The sequence below is a fragment of the Nuphar pumila genome, chromosome 2, assembly GCF_984573655.1.
Source record: "Nuphar pumila chromosome 2, dmNupPumi1.hap1.1, whole genome shotgun sequence".
In the NCBI taxonomy this organism is placed as follows: domain Eukaryota; kingdom Viridiplantae; phylum Streptophyta; class Magnoliopsida; order Nymphaeales; family Nymphaeaceae; genus Nuphar; species Nuphar pumila.
In genome coordinates, this window is record NC_143250.1 from 147518468 (window position 1) to 147536823 (window position 18356).

Sequence of the window (18356 nt, forward strand, 5' to 3'; positions counted from 1 at the left end):
TTTTACGGCGAGCATCATCAATGGTATCCCAAATTGGCTCCATTTTGGCCATTTGGTCCCAAAGTCTTTTAAGAGTACAATAGTACTCTATAACACATTTTCACCTTACTTGCAATTGTGAATCTTATCTTACAAGTCCCATTTATGGGCACCATCATGTTAGGTGTAGGTTTGTTTGATAAACCCACACTTCATCCGCCCTCCCAAATTCAAATATATTTTCACAAGGTTATTCACACATACTCCCTATAAATAGGGATAGAACCTTGGCATAACCAATATTTCATGCTTTAATAGTTTTTTTGTAGTCTAAGAGAGTTTTCTCTCTCTCTTTGTCTTTAAGAGTTTCCTCTTTGATTTCACCATCTTCCCCACAAATAGATTTTATAGGAATAGGTTGAGGTTTCGATATGGAGTCATCAACATAGTCCCACAAGTCTTTGTTAACTAAGATTTTTTTCATGGCGGTGGCCTACATATTATAGTTTTTTCCATCAAAATTGATGAGAACAACTGTAACTACTTTTTCAGTCATTGTACGAAGAAAAGAAAGAGTCGAGGAAGATAAAAAAATAGAGAGAAAAAAGAGAAGAGTAAAGTAAGAAATATGTTGAAGAAGTTTGATGGCATGGTTTTCGAGGCAGCAAATCAAAGATTCACCACTCTTCATGATCTTCCTTTTGATCTTCACTTATGAGGTACAACCCAAGAGCACCAAATGCCATGTAATAAAAATACAAAAAAAGTAAAGTGGGTGTCTCTTATGGGCATACTGTTAAATATATATATATATATATATATATATATATATATATATATATATATATATATATATATATTCCTTTTGATTCAAAATACCCGATAGAGGTATTTTGGTCTTTTCACATGTAATATAAGTTGTTTTAAAACAACTTATTTTAGATTTTTTTCCTTTCTTTATTTTATTTTTTCGCCTTTTATTTTCTCCCTTTTTGGATCATCGGGGACCCCACAAAGGGAGTTGTTGGGGCTCCCCAATGATTATTTTGTGGGGAGCCCCAATGCTCTCTCTCTCTCTCTCTCTCTTTTGCTTTGTATATAAAGGGGTGCTCCCCCTCACATTATGTTGTCGTTCTCTCACCTCTTCTCAATAATATTGATTCATTTTTTTGCCTTTTGGCATTTTCCCTTAATGGGTTTGTGTATTTGCACTTTATGCGCTTGTGATTTTCCCTTAGTGGGTTTGTGTATTTGCACTTTATGTGCTTGTGATTTCTTGTCCATTATTAGACCTTCAAGTATTATCACTTGTTATTTGTATCTCCACATATTTTCTTACACATACAAGAACACAAGAACGTACACAATCAAGACCAATTATGGGTCAATACAAGAGCACAACCACACAAGCCACTTAAGAGTTAAAACACAAGTAAAAAATATAGGAATATTATTAAGAGATGCTTGTGAACAAGCTTAAAATACAAAAAGGGTTACACCCCTTATTTATACACAAAAAGAAGCAAGAAAGAGTCATTGGGAAGTGCTCCGAACAGCTAGAAATATAGTTGTTGAGAGCACTCCCAACACCTATATTCCAAGGGCATTACAAGGACTATAATGCCATTGAGAAAAGGAATAAAATACATTAAAAAGGAAAACCCTAAAGTATCTTCTAGGAACGCCACTAATTGCATAATATGTAATAACCAAAATACCCCTAATGGGTTTCACTTATTACATATATATATATATATATACACACTTTAACCTATGTCACACGGACTCGGCTCCAAGGTCGCCGCACCCGCGTCGACACGCACCGACACGGGTGCGGACACGAGTGCGGCTCGGACTCGGTCAACCCGACCCTGGGTGTGGTCAACGCACCCAGGGTCATTTTGGTCCATTTTTTGGAAAAAAAAAATTTTGAATTTTTTTTTTTATTTTTTGGGCTACGGCTGCAAGGAAAAAAACCCATCACAACTAAAAAACCTGTACACTTTCAAGTTTTAAGTACAGAATGGGCACAACTCAAGTTTTTGTGGTTTTTTCCTGTATGAAGAAAGTGAATTATTACAGTGTATGAAGAAAGTGCCCAAAAGTGAATTATTCCTGTATGAAGAAAGTGTACAGAATGCCTTCACAACTATCACCTGTCCCCTAATGGGCACAACTTTGATCGAGTCTTTATATATATATATATATATATATATATATATATATATATATATATATATATATATATATATATTTTAATATATATATAGCCGAGTCCCCGTGTCCAAAAATTTTGAAATTGCGCCGCACCCGTGTCGCACCCGCACCCATGTGACATAGACTTTAACAAAAAAGTGGTGTCTATTGAAAGTGGGATACCAAAAGTTGTGGGACTTGGATATTTTGATAAGAGAGGGACTCCAAAATGTGTAACGTGCTTGAGACTATAAATATAACCGCTTGATAAGAGACAATATTCATCATGGATGTAGATCCTTTAGGATCGAACCACGTAAAGTCTTGTCTTCCTATGAGTGTTTGGTTATCGGTGTGTGTTAGACCAGGTTTGATATCTTCACATGGTATCAAAGCCATAACCATCACCACCATCAATGGAGTGGATCTACTAAAGTCATGGCTGGCTCAAGTCAATCAGATCTAAGTTATTCTAATGCTTTACTTGTGTTACCGGCTCCAAATAACTTTCAGTATTTTCTTGGCACCAAGTTGAATTCCGACAACTATAAGTTGTGGGCTTCTCAATTCAATCCCTTATTGATATTTTATGACTTAGATGGGTATATTAATGGATCCAAGCCCCAGAAAAAAGAGTTTATTACTCAAGATGGCAAGGAGGTTCAAAATCCTGAATATGTGATTTGGCATAGGCATGACCAGCTTCTGTTGACCTGGATCATCTTATCCTTGACTGAATTCATTCACTCTCAATTCGTTGGACTTGAGACCCCTTATGAGGTGTGGAAAACTCTGAAAGATGCCTATACTGCACACTCTCAAGTTAGAGTGATGCAGTTGAAGGAACAACTGTGGTGCATTAGGAAAGGAAACAAGAGTATTGATGATTATTTCCAAAAGGCAAAAGCTTATTGCCCATCAACTGGCTATAGCCAGTAAACCTGTGGCAGATGATGACCTCATTCTTTATATTTTAAGAGGTCTTCCCATTGAATATGACTCTTTTAGATTCTCTCTTAACACCTACGATCATTCATTGACGTTAACTAAACTTAATAAGTTGCTTTTGGCTCATGACGTTCATCTAGCCGATTATGATGAAAATAAGGTTGACTCAGTATGTGAGGCTAATATGGCTCAAAAGAACAGTCAAAATCAGCAACGATTCGACCGAGGTAGTTTCAGAGGAAACCGAGGTGGTCAACAAGGATGGTGTAGAGGTAGAGGTGGTTGAGGACATTTTTCAGGGCGGTCAGTCTGGTTGTGCTTCAGGAGAGTCTGCTAATGCAGTACAGCAGGTCATATTTCATTTTTGTGACAATCGGTCACACTGCAAAGACATGTAGGTTGATACAAGGAGAGAACCAGTCAACACTGTCTCATGACTACTTTGTTGCACCTATAATGGCAGGTGACGATGCTTGGTATCCCGACATCACACCAGAAATGAATGCCTATTGCCTTATCCCTTCATTTAGACTATCAGAGAAACAATTCCATTAAAGTTGATAAAACTGTAGGTTTGGAAATTTTTAACATTGTGGTCACTTTGTTTTTCATTTTGGAAATTCAAAGTTCTTAATGAATGATGGTTTGCATGTTCCTAACACACAGTTGCAAATATCGGTATTGGCTATATCTCGCGATATTATAAGTTTGGTGATAAATCATGGAAAAATCTCAGAGCTTAAAAAATATAAAAATAACAAAAATAATTAAGAAAATGTCATGTTTAAACAAAAATATATAAATAATAAAAGAAATAAGTAAAAAATATAAAAGAAAGAAGAAAAACATATTTAAAATGTAAAAAATAAATAAAAACAGTAAAACTAATTGATAATATCATGATATTATCAAATTGGCGATATTTTCAAAATATCGCGATATTTTCAAAATGTCGCGATATTTTCAAAATATCATGATATTTTACCTATAGTATCATTTGCTGAATCTATAACGATAATATCGTGAATTTTTTAAAATATCGCCGGTACATGTGACTATGTCCTAACATGACTAAGAAATTACTCTTTGTGCAAAGATGCACAAAAGACAACCAAGTGGTGCTCGAATTTCATCCAATGAATGGTAGAATCAAGGATGCTAACACAAGGATGGAGCTTCTTCAAGGAAAAGCTAAAGATGGAATTTACTTTATTGATTTGTTTAGTAAATTTCAGCCTAAATTGGCCTTCATTGGAGAAAAGCCAACTTTGATAGGTGGCATAATAGACTTGGTCATGCTAGTTTGAAAATTGTTCAGAAAATTGCTCAACAATTTGATTTTCCTTACAATACTGCTTGTGGTTTTCATATTTGTTCTGCATGTAAAATAGGGAAACAACATAAACTGCCCTTTTGTAGAGTTTCTTATGATAATATTGAGCTTCTTGAGATTATTTTTTCAAATGTTTGGGGATCAACACTTGTTATGGGTGCTAATGGTTTGAAATACTATCTAGTTTGTGGATGCTTTTTCAAAATATACATGTTTTCTTAATGAGCAGTAAAGCAGAGCTTATGAGTATCTTTCAAAAGTTTAAGGTTCTTGTCAAAAATTTGGTTGGAAGAAAATTAAATACTTACTGATGATGGTGGTGAATTCAGAGCTCTTGCCTCATTTTTTAGTATTTTCGGTATTGGTCACTTGTTTCTTGTCCACATATGCAAGAACAAAATGGGGCCCTTGAGCAAAAAACACTAGCATATTGTTGATACCGGGTTAACACTTAACACTCATGGTTCATGCAGGTGTCACACAGAAATATTGGACTTAGGATTTCTGTGTAGCAGTTTATCTCATAAACAAGCTTCCTTCTCTTAGTTTGGAGGCTTGGAGCTTATGAGCCCTCTTGAGCTGTTGTTTAAAAAGGAGTCAAATTATGTTTTCCTGAAAACCTTTGGTTGTGTATGTTACCCCAATCTCAAACCTTATCGTAAAAAAAAACAGGATTTTAGGTCAAAACTACATATGTTCATGGGGTATAGCAATAGTCATCATGGCTATTTGCATTTTGATCCTGCGTCCAACAAGGTTGTGATGTCTAGAGATGTCAGCTTTGACAAAAGCTCGTTTCCCATTGGTGTGAAAAATGAAAAACCTAACCAGGTCTCTTCCACACCTTTAGTGCCTATATTTGTACCTTCTTTCTTGTCAGTCCAACAGCCAAGGGTTGATGAAACAATATTATACCCAAGTTCAAACACCCGATCTCATGAAACTTCCTCACCACAACCACTTGTTCAAGAGTTGCCTCAAGAGTCTAGTTTTGACTCATCCTGTATTAATCTCATTGTTGACCTTAGATCAAGTCATGAACCTCAAACGGTTTCCTAACCAGCTCAAAGGACACCACATAATAACTAGAGTACAGGATGGCACTCTAAAACCAAGAGTCTTCTCAGAAACAAAATATTTGTTTCCCTTAGCCTATATAGCTGAGCTTACCCGTGATTTAGAACCATCAAATTACAATCAAGCTGCCCAAGATCTCAACTGGTAAAAGGCTATGAATGAGGAATTTGCGGCATTGAAGGGGAATAATACTTGGTCTCTAATGCCACTTGATCCCACTTACAATCTTGTAGGATGCAAGTGGGTCTACAAGATCAAACGTAAGTCAAATGCGACCCTTGAAAGATATAAAGCTTGTCTTGTTGCTAAGGGGCTTCATTAAGAGGAAGGTATTGTTTTCTTTGAAACTTTTAGCCCAGTTGTGAAGCCAACAATCATCCGCATTGTTTTATCCATTGTTGTGAGTGCAGGCTGGCTTGTTAGACAACTTGATGTTAATAATGCTTTTCTTAATGGTACTCTTGTAGAAAACGTGTTTATGGTTCAGTCACATGGTTTTGAAGACCCAAGATTTCCTAGGTATATTTACAAGCTTAATAAGGCTTTTTATGGTCTCAAGCAGGCTCCTCGAGCCTGGTATCAGGAGTTGACTAATGCTCTCATCAAACGTGGGTTCATTCGCTCCAAAACTGATCTGTCCTCGTTTGTGTTAAATAAAGAAGGGTTAGAAGTCTATGTCTTGGTGTATGTTGACATTTTAGTTACCGGTAACTCAAATTCCTTTTTTAGAGCAGTGTTGTGAAAAGCGCTGAGGTGTAGCGAGGCGCTCCACCAAAATCCGAGGCGAGGGGTAAGCCTCAGAAAAAAAATTAACTTAAAAAACTATAAAAATTATCTAAAAGCGGGAAAAGATTCAATGTGAATGATAACATTGATGAGTTGTGGAGCCTGATTCAAAGTTTTTGCCCTTACAGAAGGGGGGGTCTGAGGGTTCCCCCTGGCGCCGATCCGGGGGGGGGCAGAGCCCCCTAGAACAAATTTGTTTTTGGGTTCATTGTTTCCTTTGATTGTTTTTTGCTCGTGTTTTTCTTAACAAACAGTTGATGGTCTTTCTATATTCTCCATGTTTAATCTTTGTTGCTTTGAAAAACTGAACTCAAGGAGCATCCTAGTATGATTTATTGCTAACCAATATCTCTGTTGGTAAACAATCCTAATTTCCCTATCCTGCAATTTTCCCCTGGAATCTCCAGATTGTCATCTTAAATTTTGTTACACATATCTGTAAATGATGTTAATAAGGTTGTCACTGTAATACCCGTAGAAAAAAGGGTAGTTTTATGCATTATGGGCATAGGATCCATTACCGGGATCCATATAATAATTGTGGGTGAGTTGGGTTTGGACCCACGTTGGAGCCAAATGGACCCATCCAGTGGATCCGACAGTTCAATGCCGACTCGGATCCACTTGGATCCCTTAATATAGGCTGACCCGGTGTAATGAAGTATGTGGAAGAATCCAAGAATGCCAAAGCATTCACTATGTCCAACACGGACAAATGAAACAAGCATAAGAGAGGAAATCCACCAAAGGATATACGAAGGGCCTTATAATAAGGCTACACACATAAAAAAAATGTCTTTTATTGGAGAGGAGCTCTCTAAAGCAATACCAAATACAAGGGGGGTTCCCCCTATTTATAAGAAAAGGGAGACCAAAGGGGGCTCCCAATAGAGTCGTTGGGAGCCCCCAACAACTCCATTGTGGGGCCCCTTTTGGTATCCCAAAATACATTTTAGAAAATAAAAAAAAACAAAAATAAAAAACAGGAAAATAAAAAAAATAAAACAAGTACCCCTATTGGGTACTTGTGAAAAGACCATAATACCCCTATCGGGTATTATGGTGAATACATCTATATTTATATATATAGATGTATTATTACATATGTCTTAACACCCCCCCCTCAAACTTTACGGGGAGATGACCGAAAGTTTGCCAAGAAGGAACAAGAAGCGAGGAGCAGGCAGGGCTTTGGTAAAGAAATCTGCAAGTTGATATTCCGAAGTGACATATGGCAGTGTAACTGTCCAACGAAGATATTCATCACGTACATAGTGACAGTCCATTTCAATATGTTTAGTCCTCTCATGAAAGGTGTGGTTGCTGGCAATATAGATGGCACTTTTGTTGTCGCAACAAAGCTTCGAAGCACCGGTAATTTCGACTCCCATATCTTGAAGAAGACTTCGAAGCCACACAAGCTTCATTGTAGTAATTGCCATAACTCTGTATTCTGTTTCAGTAGAAGACAATGAGACTTTCTGTTGTTTCTTGCACCTCCAAGCAATTAGCGAATCTCCTAAGAAAACATAAAAGTCAGTAGTTGAGACTCGATCATTTGAGTTTCCTCCTCAGTCAGCATCAGTATAAGCCAGTAAATCTAATGAAGAGAGTGAGGATAGGAACAACCCTTTAGTCAAAGTATTCTTGATGTATCGAATGATCCGAAGCACAACACTCATATGCACAGATGTAGGGGCATGCTGAAATTGGCTTGCAGAGTGCACAACATGAGCAATATCAGGCCTGATGATAGTCAGATAGGTGAGAGAGTCAATGAGTTGCCGGTAGGGCGTAGGATCATCCAACAGAACTCCATCCTCCAGACGTAGTTTAGCATTGATAACCTCGGGAGTCTCCACCTTTTTGTCATCTGAAATCCCAGATTTGGAACATATGTCTGCAGCAAGCTTCATCTGTGACAATATATACCCTCGAGGAGAGTATGCTACTTCTATACCAAGAAAGTACCTGAGAAAACCCAGACCAGACATATCAAAATTATATTTTAACATATTTTTAACATTAAGAATACCACTTTCGTCATTGTCAGTGATGATCATATCAAACATAAAGCAGAAGGATGATGATACTATTACCTGCACGTTTAACAAAAAGAACAGTGTCAGTATAACATGAACGAAATCCCAATTGTAACATGATAGCACTAAATCTATCATATCAAGCCTTAGGAGCTTGTTTAAGGCCATATAAAGCTTTTAATAATCGAAGTGTTTGACATTGGTTAACACTAATTCCCGGCAGAGGGTCCATATATACTTCTTCATTCAACTGACCATTAAGAAAGGCATTTTTAACATCTAATTAAAATATAAGTCATTTCTTAGATGATGCTACAACAATTAGAGTTCTAACGCTTGTCATGCGAGCCACGGAGGCAAAAGTCTCCTCATAATCAATGTCATATTCTTGTGAATATCCCTTAGCAACTAATCTAGCTTTATAACGTTCTAGGGAACCATCACTTTTTGTTTTGACTTTGTAGACCTACCGACATCCTATAGCTTTTTTATTTGGAGGAAGTTGAACTATTTCCCAAGTTTTAGCCTTATTTAAAGCATCTAGTTCAACTTTCATTGCTTCAACCCAATGAGGAATACTTTTTGCTCGATTATAATGGGAAGGTTCATAGTAAGAATGCAAGGCTATTAGACAAGCTCTATAGTTCGGTGAGAGAGTTTCATATGAGACAAACCTATTAGGTGGAATTGATTCTCTAGAAGATCGCCTAAGGGAGGTTTCTTCTAGAGGTTCATTAAGCCGCAAGAATTTTTCTAAAGCACTAATAGGTTGTGCTTCCTCACGCCGAGTGTATACTTGGAGATTGTCACCATTAGTTGGTGATACATCATTATCATGAGAATCATGAGTATTTTCTAAAAATTCTGGATGACTCAAAGAGTCATCATTTGAATCTTCTAAAAGATCATTGATAAACATATAATCAATTTCATTTGGTTTTTCCAATATTTCAAATCCATTTTCATCTTCTAAAAAGGTCACATCTTTGGAGACAAATAACTTATTGTTTTTATAATCAAAGCATCTATAGCCCTTTTGATTTTCACCATATCCTAAAAGTACGCATTCTATTGCTTTAGGTGACAATTTATCTCTTTTATGTAAAAGAACAAAGCACTTACACCCAAAAATACGAAGACGATTGTAGTTGGGTGTCATATTGAAAAGTTTTTCATAAGGAGAGATATTGTTCAATTTTGAAGATGGCATTCTATTGATTAAATAGGTGGAGGTTAACACAGCTTCGGCCCAAAAACTTTTAGGAATATTTTTAGAAATGAGTAAAGATCTAGTGGTTTCTAAAATATGTCTATGTTTTCTTTCCGCTAGGCCGTTTTGTTGAGGAGTTCTTGGACAAGATTTTTTATGACAAATGTCATGTTGTTTCAAATATGATTGAAACTCATTTGATAAGTATTCTCCACCCGAATCGGATCTAAGAATGGATATTTGACTTTGAAATTGATTTTGAATTTTTGCATGAAATTCTTTGAAGAAGTTAAAAACTTTCGATTTAAGGTTAAGAAAATAAATCCATACATATCTAGTATAATCATCAATAAAGGTAACATAATATGAATAACCACCTTTGGATAGAACTGGAGATGGTCCCCATACATCGAAATGCACCAATTCAAAAGGTCTTGTTGTCACAAAGGTTCGAATAGGAAAAGGAATAGACTTCATTTTTCCAAAAATGCAATCTTTGCAATTGATATCTTTTTCTTTACAAAACTTGTTTCCAAAAGGAAAAGGATACATTTTAGAGTAACTTGGATGTCCAAGCCTTTTATGCCAAGCTTCAATATTTTTGTCTTGGACATAAGTACAAAATGAGGTATTTGGAAGCATTAAGTTATCCATAAAATAAAGATCTCCCTTCCTATGGCATTGCCCAATCCGTTTCCCGGACCGGAGATCCTGCACAAAGCACCCTTGGGATGAGAAAGATATTTCACATCCATGGTCGGTAATTTGAGAAACGGAAAAGAGGTTAAGATTTAATTTAGGAACTATTTTAACTTTTGGAACAAGAAAATTTTGAACATTTTGAGAATCAAGAGTTTCAATACCATTTATTTTGAGAAAAGTTCCATCGGTCGTAGAGACACAAGATATTTTTGAATTGGTGTGCAGATTGGTTAATGCATTTTCATGAGGAGTCATGTGAAAAGAGGCTCCGGAATCTAAAATCCAAGAGTACGTACCGGGAGGTGATTGATGAGGCAATGGCGGCACCGGAGGCGGAAGAAGTAGCCTTTAGAATTTGTTGGAGAGACAAGGAGATTTGACCAAGAGTATCTTTGAGATCCCCGTTCTTGCCGTCATCTTCTTTGGTGGATGATTCTTCAACGGAAGCCACCTTTGGCTTGAATGCCCCATTTAGCTTTGGGCAAACGGGTTTAATATGTCCCGGCTCATAACAATGATGACATATAATCATTTTTCTTCCACCACTCCCTTGCTTACCAAAATGAGGTGGTTTGTATGTTTTAACATGATTGTCAGGTTTAGATACGGCAAGAACTTCATCTATGCTTTTACTCATGCTATGCCTAGTCTCTTCTTGAGTAATCTCGGCAATAGCCTCTTCTAAAGGAGGAAACGAAGATCTATGGAGAAGTGAGGATCTAACTTGTTCAAATTCGGGACGAAGCCCAAATAAAAATTGAAACAATCTATCTTGTTCCATTTGTTTTTGTCTTAGTTCCACATCCTTCATAGCCACCCATTTAGGCTCTAAAAGAGCCAATTCATCCCACAAAGGATTTAGAGCACTATAATAATCTTGTATGTTCATGTCGCCTTGTTTTGTGGTTCTCACTTTTTCTTGCAAAAAATAAACTCTTGCAAGATCCTTTTGGGTAAACATACCCTTCATAAAAAACCAAACTTCATTTGCCCGGCGGAATTTTGCAATATTTGCACATACCTTAAGTTCGACATTATTCATAAACCATGCTAGGATTTTTGCATGGTTGCTCTCAATCTTCCATTTGGTGATGATAATCTTCTATGGCCTTGACACGAGCATCACCTTCAAGTGCTTTCTCTTGATCTTCTTCCATCTTTGTGAGCTTAAGTTGGGGTTCCGGAACGGTTCTCATTACATAACCCCAAAGCTTCTTGCCTTTGAGATTATTCTCCTTTGCGGATGCCCACATCATGTAATTTTTCCCATTGAGCTTGAATGATAGATCGATCTTGACTTCCATTGCTACACAATGAAGATGTGAAAAAGAAAGGAAGTAGAGAGACATGATTTTACCTTAGAAGATCGTATGGCTCTGATACCATGTAATGAAGTATGCGGAAGAATCCAAGAATGCCAAAGCATTCACTATGTCCAACACGGACAAATGAAACAAGCATAAGAGAGGAAATCCACCAAGGGATATACGAAGGGCCTTATAATAAGGCTACACACATAAAAAGAATATCTCTTTTATTGGAGAGGAGCTCTCTAAAGCAATACCAAATACAAGGGGGGTTCCCCTTATTTATAAGAAAAGGGAGACCAAAGGAGGCTCCCACTAGAGTCGTTGGGAGCCCCCAACGGTCACAATTGTGACCGTTGGGGGCCCCAACGACTCCATTGTGGGGCCCCTTTTGGTATCCCAAAATACATTTTAGAAAAAAAAAAACAAAAAAAAAAACAGGAAAATAAAAGAAATAAAACAAGTACCCCTATTCGATACTTGTGAAAAGACCATAATACCCCTATCAGGTATTATGGTGAATACATCTATATTTATATATATATAGATGTATTATTACATATGTCTTAACACCCGGATCCATATTTTTTAAACATACGGATCCAGATCGCTCGGATCCAGCGTCGCGGGTCGCGGGACCCGGACCCAACAACAAACAACAACAACTACGCCTTCATCCCAAAACAATTGGGGTCAGCGATATGAACCAAAAAAGAAATTCATTTTGGGTCTTCCACATGAATCATTTTCCTCCAATCATTTCTATCCAACGCCATGTCCTCGGTGAGGTTCAAAGCATTCATATCCTTTCCTATCATCTCCATCCAAGTCTTCCTAGGCCTACCCCGACCTCTTTTAACTAATATATTTTCCCATTTCTCCAACCTTCTAACTGGAGCATCATTAGGCCTTCGCCGAATATGTCCAAACCACCGTAAACGATTCTCTCGCATCTTATTTTCAATGGGTGCAACACCTACCTTCTTACGTATCTCTTCGTTCCGAATCTTATCTTTTATTGTATTTCCACACATCCATCTAAGCATCCGCATCTCAGCTACACTCATTTTTTGAATATGATGTCTCTTGGCAGCCCAACATTCCGTACCATATAGTAAAGCGGGTCTAATAGTCGTCCTATAAAACTTTCCCTTCAACCGCAATGGCATTCTACGATCGCACAGCACTCCAGTAGCACTTTTCCATTTCATCCACCCAACCTTTATCCTATGATTTACATCTCCATCAATTTCTCCATACTTTTGAATGATGGATCCCAAATATTTGAAATAATCATTCACCGGTATATCTTGCTCACCAAGCTTCACTACACTCCCATCCTTTTTTTAAAATAATCATTCACCCGGACCCAATACCTTTTTTTTAATAGGGCCCGATTACAAGAATCGTGCCTAAGGCACGATTCTTGCAGAGCATTAAGAAGGCAAGGGGAGGGGGTTACAGAGGAGAGAAAAGGTGGGGTTCGGTTCGACAAAGGGAGAAGGAGGGTAAGGTCTCGCCCTCTCTCTTCTCATCCCTCTCTCTTCTCATCTCTCTCTCATCGTCGCATGTAAATGGCGTGCGATGCTCAGAACACCCCAACAAGGAAGCCTCCTTGCGTGCGACAGAGCCTCCATGTCGGTTCTCTCTGGTACACTCTTCGACCTCTCCTCATCGGCGTGTGATAGTGCTGACAACGCCGGACGTCCATCGACATCGGTTCCCTCACAGTGGAGCAATCGATGCCGGCGACCTCCCAACCGCGGCAACCACCTCCTCCAGTCGCCGGAAAAGGTAGGATTTATGCACTTTTCTTGTTTGGTGTTGATTGTATCCTGTGTGTGTTGTGGGTATGTCAAGAAAGCAAGACATTGGGTGCTCGGGCGTTCTTGATAGGGTTCTTAGCTACCGGAAAACGCAGGCCCGTGAGTTGGGGTTTCCGATAGTCGTGATTTCCGATTTGGGGGTTTTTCTGTTTAAACCCTAACCTGAAAAACCCTCAAATCGAAATCGATGGGGGATTTTTCGATTCTTGATGTCGAATTTGGGGATTTTCCTATTTTTGGATTCGATAAACTGAATGAGGAAGGGGGGTTTCTGGAGATGTGATTTACTGGGAGGTATTGATTCATAGATGGTATGGTTGAGAATTTAGTTGTTATAGAAATCTTTATGTTTCAGATCTTCACGTTAAAGTGAGTTAAAATCTTGATTTGGTTTCTTGTTTTAATTTCTGTGATATTCAGTTTATCCGATTAAATTCTGTTAGGTGTCTATGTAAACCCCGTGTTGTTGTGATACACATATGAAAAAAAAAATCAAGGGGCTATATTGTAGTTGTATATGTCAAGTGATGTCCATTCTATCTGGTGTAATTCTATTAGCTGTATGTTGATCATGTTTGTTTCTTGATCAGATTAGTTTTTCTTGATCAAACCCTGTTTCTTGATGAACTGCATGGGAAAATTCCACATCTGATTTTAATCTTTAAGCAAATCTGTATATGTTTTATTGCTTATCTAATCTCGTTTGAGAATAAAAAAGATAGATTATTAAGCCTACCTTCTTGATTGATGAGTTGTGTGGATGCAGAATGTTTGATACTGTAACCGACACCTTTAAAACTATACATGATGGTTTTGAATCTTTTATTATTTTTGGATTAGCCAGAGATGGCGATTTCATGTTAACACAAAAGAGTATCCTTAAGATCAGTGTTATTTTTCTTATATACCCTATTAGCAGTTAATTCTAATGGTGGACATTAGCTGTATGTAAGAAATTATTTTAGTTCATGAATGACCTAAATATTGGCACATTTGGAGCTGTTATCAGATCTTATCTTATTTTGGTTGTGACTGATTATTGAATCTGGCTGAAGAAGTAACATGTTATCTGTTTTCTTTAAAATTAGTTCGATTAGATACTGCACTCTTATGCATAAAATGTTATATTTCTTTTAAATTCCACCGAGGTGTGTTTCTGAACTGATTCTGTGTTTAACTGCATTCTATATTGGACAGTTGTCAGCAAAAAGATAGTTTACCACAAATTTCAGGATAACTTAATTGCTATTTAGCTGAAAATAAATCGGTTAGAACAAAATCTTAAGTTATATGATACTTTTGTTAACAAGAGCAACTGGGTCATATTTATCAGATAGATAACTATGATGGGTACTCATGTTTAGTATATGGGGAGCAATGGATATAACATATGACAAGAAAATTTTGGGACTTAGTTGGATGTTTAGCTAGGAGGATAGCGGGTTCGGGATTGGTAAAGCCAACCATCGTCCCTAGCATATGCAGAAACTCATCCTTCTGTCGGATGTATATGAAAAATGTTATCTTAGCCTTTCAAAATACTTATTGTGTAATCATGAAGGTGATCATGGTTCAGTTATTAACATTTTTCTTTGAGCATGTATGCTTGATGTGGATATAAAATTTTACATGTACACTCCCACACTCAAAAGAGATATGCATTGGTTAATACTCGTATGTGATGTAGGTGACACACGTAGTGAAGATGCACATGATTGAGATATGACATGCTTATGATTGTGTTAGGGTTGCATGAGTGCACATGCATTTGGCACATGTTAGCATGCTTTTTAGTTTGTAACATGTGAGGTATTTGATGTCTAATAATATGTCATGGCAAAGTTGTTTTGATATAGGCGCATACATGATATGAATGTGTGCAGCCCTGAAGTTTCAATTGTTAAATCTGGGTTATGTTCATGTGTGTGGATGTTAACACATGAAAAGGTTTCTTGTGCCTATATTGATGGGACATGTTTATTTATCGTGCATTTATGGATTTGTTTTGAGTACATGTGCATACACGAAATCGATGTGTGTTTAGCATGTAAAATCAAGTATAAATGTCATTATGTGCTTATGAATGATGGATGAATGCATGTGTGTTAAGTGATTACATGAAAGCACTACACATGGATGGTGAACACATGCATATGACTGTGGAAGCTCATGCACATTGTTAAAATGGTATAAATGAATGTGCATTTGGAATCATATTGGTATTATTGCATACATTGCAAATTATGATTTTTGCATACGATGCATCAATGGTCTAGATGAATCATCACAGGCCTCGAGAGCCTTGAGCTTGGGTTTGCTTTTTCTTTAATTGTTTAAATGCATCGCAAAAATCATACTTTATAATATTGTTCTATATTGCATTGTTCGATGTGTTTCCACGGGCCGGAGTCTCGTGATGGTTCTCGCAGGGGTTGATGCGAGCTTTTGCCTTGTTTTTTCATGTGGAACTGCAAAACTCAATAATTGACTCTTAATAAAAAGATAATGAATAAGAACAGTGTAATATACATTCTGGGATATCTCATCTAGAGTATGAGAATCTTAGAGATCCGGTCTTGGAGAGACTCTGAGGATACAAAAACTTTGTGTGTTGTAATTTTGTCACCTGAACCCGATATTGAGGTTCTTTCTCCTGGCCACGGTTTTAGGGAGAGTCCGCCACTTTACCCGAGAGTGGTGTGTTGGTCACAGCTGTGAGTTTGTTTGGTACCAAAGAAGTGACAGTTGTGGGCGTGGGGTGTCCCTTGTGTCCCCGACATTAAATGTGGAGGTCTAATGTTCCGAAGGTGATTCGGTCGAGGGCTAAGTTGGAACCCATTAATAAAATACAAATTGTGTGCTAAGCTACCATGTGAACCTACTTGACCTCGGGGTTTGTACCTGTTTGGTGTATCCGCAGACAACGGTAATTAAAAAGAGGAACTTAAATTGTATGCATTTAATAGGGCATGCATATGAAAAGGGAAACTTAAGGAAAGATAATAAGAGGATCCATGTATTACACATAAGTCATGCATTTTCCTGCTATGCATTAGAACATGCATACATTATCTGTTTTCCTTAATTGTTATATGTTTGATGAATGTGTGATGTTTAACTTTCAATGTATGTTAAATGCTTTGTTGTACTAAAATTGTGCATCATGGTATGGTTTAATGTTTATTTATGCATAATGGATGTACCTTGTGGTATGAATGCGTACTTGAATTATGAATTGTCATAATTGCATTTCTCTGAATAATTGTGTGGATTCATATTGTGGTTGTGGGATATATAAATGTTGTTATTGATGTTACCTGTCAGTTAGCTTCTGATAAATTGTTGACTGTCATAGTATAGACCTTTGTTTATTTTTGGTATATATACTGAACATCATGCTTGACACCCATATCACATACTGGATTCATGATGTACCACATTAAAAGTTACGGATTTCCTACTTAGACAGTTGTAGCCTAATTCCTATAAATTTCAGGTGAAGAATTGAAGTTAGGAACGACTGCGGGATAAGACTTCGATCGAGACTTTTGGATTTACTGTTCCAGAGATGGTGTGAGAAACTCTGATCTTAATTTTCATTGATATTGAAATGAAAGGAATGTTTTGGTCTTGCTCCACCTGTAATGTTCTGAAATGCTTAGCCCTATGGTATGACTGGTTTTCGCTGTATAAAAAAAAATCCTCAAAAATCTGGGTTAAGATTTCGGGGCGTTACAGTCAGAGAAAAAAAAATGAGGAATGAACTCATATACTTACACACTATGTCACAAAGATTCGGCTAGCAAAGTGCCGCACCCGAGTCAACGCGGGTGAGGGACCCACGCCGGAGGGAACCCCCGAATATATATATATATATATATATATATATATATATATATATATATATATATATATATTACATTTTTGCCCCTATCGCACCCCCGCACCCGGGTTTTTTGGAAGTGTCGAATCCCCGCACCCGCACCCATGTGACATAGACACATTGTATGTTGAGAGGGACAAGGCTGCACCAATTAATTGAGTGATGTAATGTTTTCTCTATCTATCTAAGCTCTTAAGCACCTCCACAATCTATGTAGTGGTATCGGTCTAATGCACTTCAGAAAAAATGAAAATATCTTTTCAAGCAATTGAAATTTCATTAGATGACAACCAAAAAGAATGAAAAATAAATATAAATGTACAAACATGTAAGGTTGATGTATTCTGATAAATTCATGAGAAAGAAAAACCTACCTTCTGTGATTCTCCAAACAAATTTGTTCGATCATGAGGTGGGAGACGCGTGAGAGACGAGAAAGACACGAGTGAGGGACTCTGAGAGAGATGAGTGAGAGACGAGTGAGGGACAGACGAGAGAGACGAGTGCAGCGTGAGGGACTGCAAGAGACGAGCGAGAGATGGAGAGACGAGAGAGAGATGAGAGAGACGAGTGCAGCGTGAGGGACTGCGAGAGACAAGAGAGAGATGAGAGACGAGAGAGAGATGAGAGAGAGAAAAATTAGGGCCCCTAACCCTAATTAGGGTGGGGGGGGCATGATTTTTTAAAATTTCATTTTTTGTCAAATGAGGGCTTTGACCCTCATTTGACCAAAAAAATGAGGCGTGAACGCCTCACATTGAGGCGCATTTCGCCTCGAGGCGTACGCCTAGAGCCTTTTACGCTTTATGCCTGCGCCCCAAGGCACAAAGGCCCTCGCCTAGAGGCAAGGCACGCTTTTTGCGCCTTGAGGCACATTTTTAATAACACTGGTTTAGAGTTTAATTAGGTCAATTGGAGATCAATTTGCACCCAAAGATATGGGCTTGTTATATTTCTTCTTGGGAGTCGGAGCAACTTACATGTCATAGTGACTCTTATTGTCCAAATAGAAGTATATTATGGATCTACTTATGAGCTCCAATATGATTGATGCCAAGCCAAATTCA

At 37.6% G+C, this 18356-nt stretch overlaps 1 protein-coding gene across 2 annotated transcripts in view; it reads right to left on the reverse strand.

The window, feature by feature from the left end:
* The window catches only part of LOC149847571 (uncharacterized), a 49440-nt gene that overhangs the window by 9241 nt on the left and 21843 nt on the right, over positions 1–18356 (reverse strand). The gene's annotated exons all lie outside the window — the stretch shown is intronic.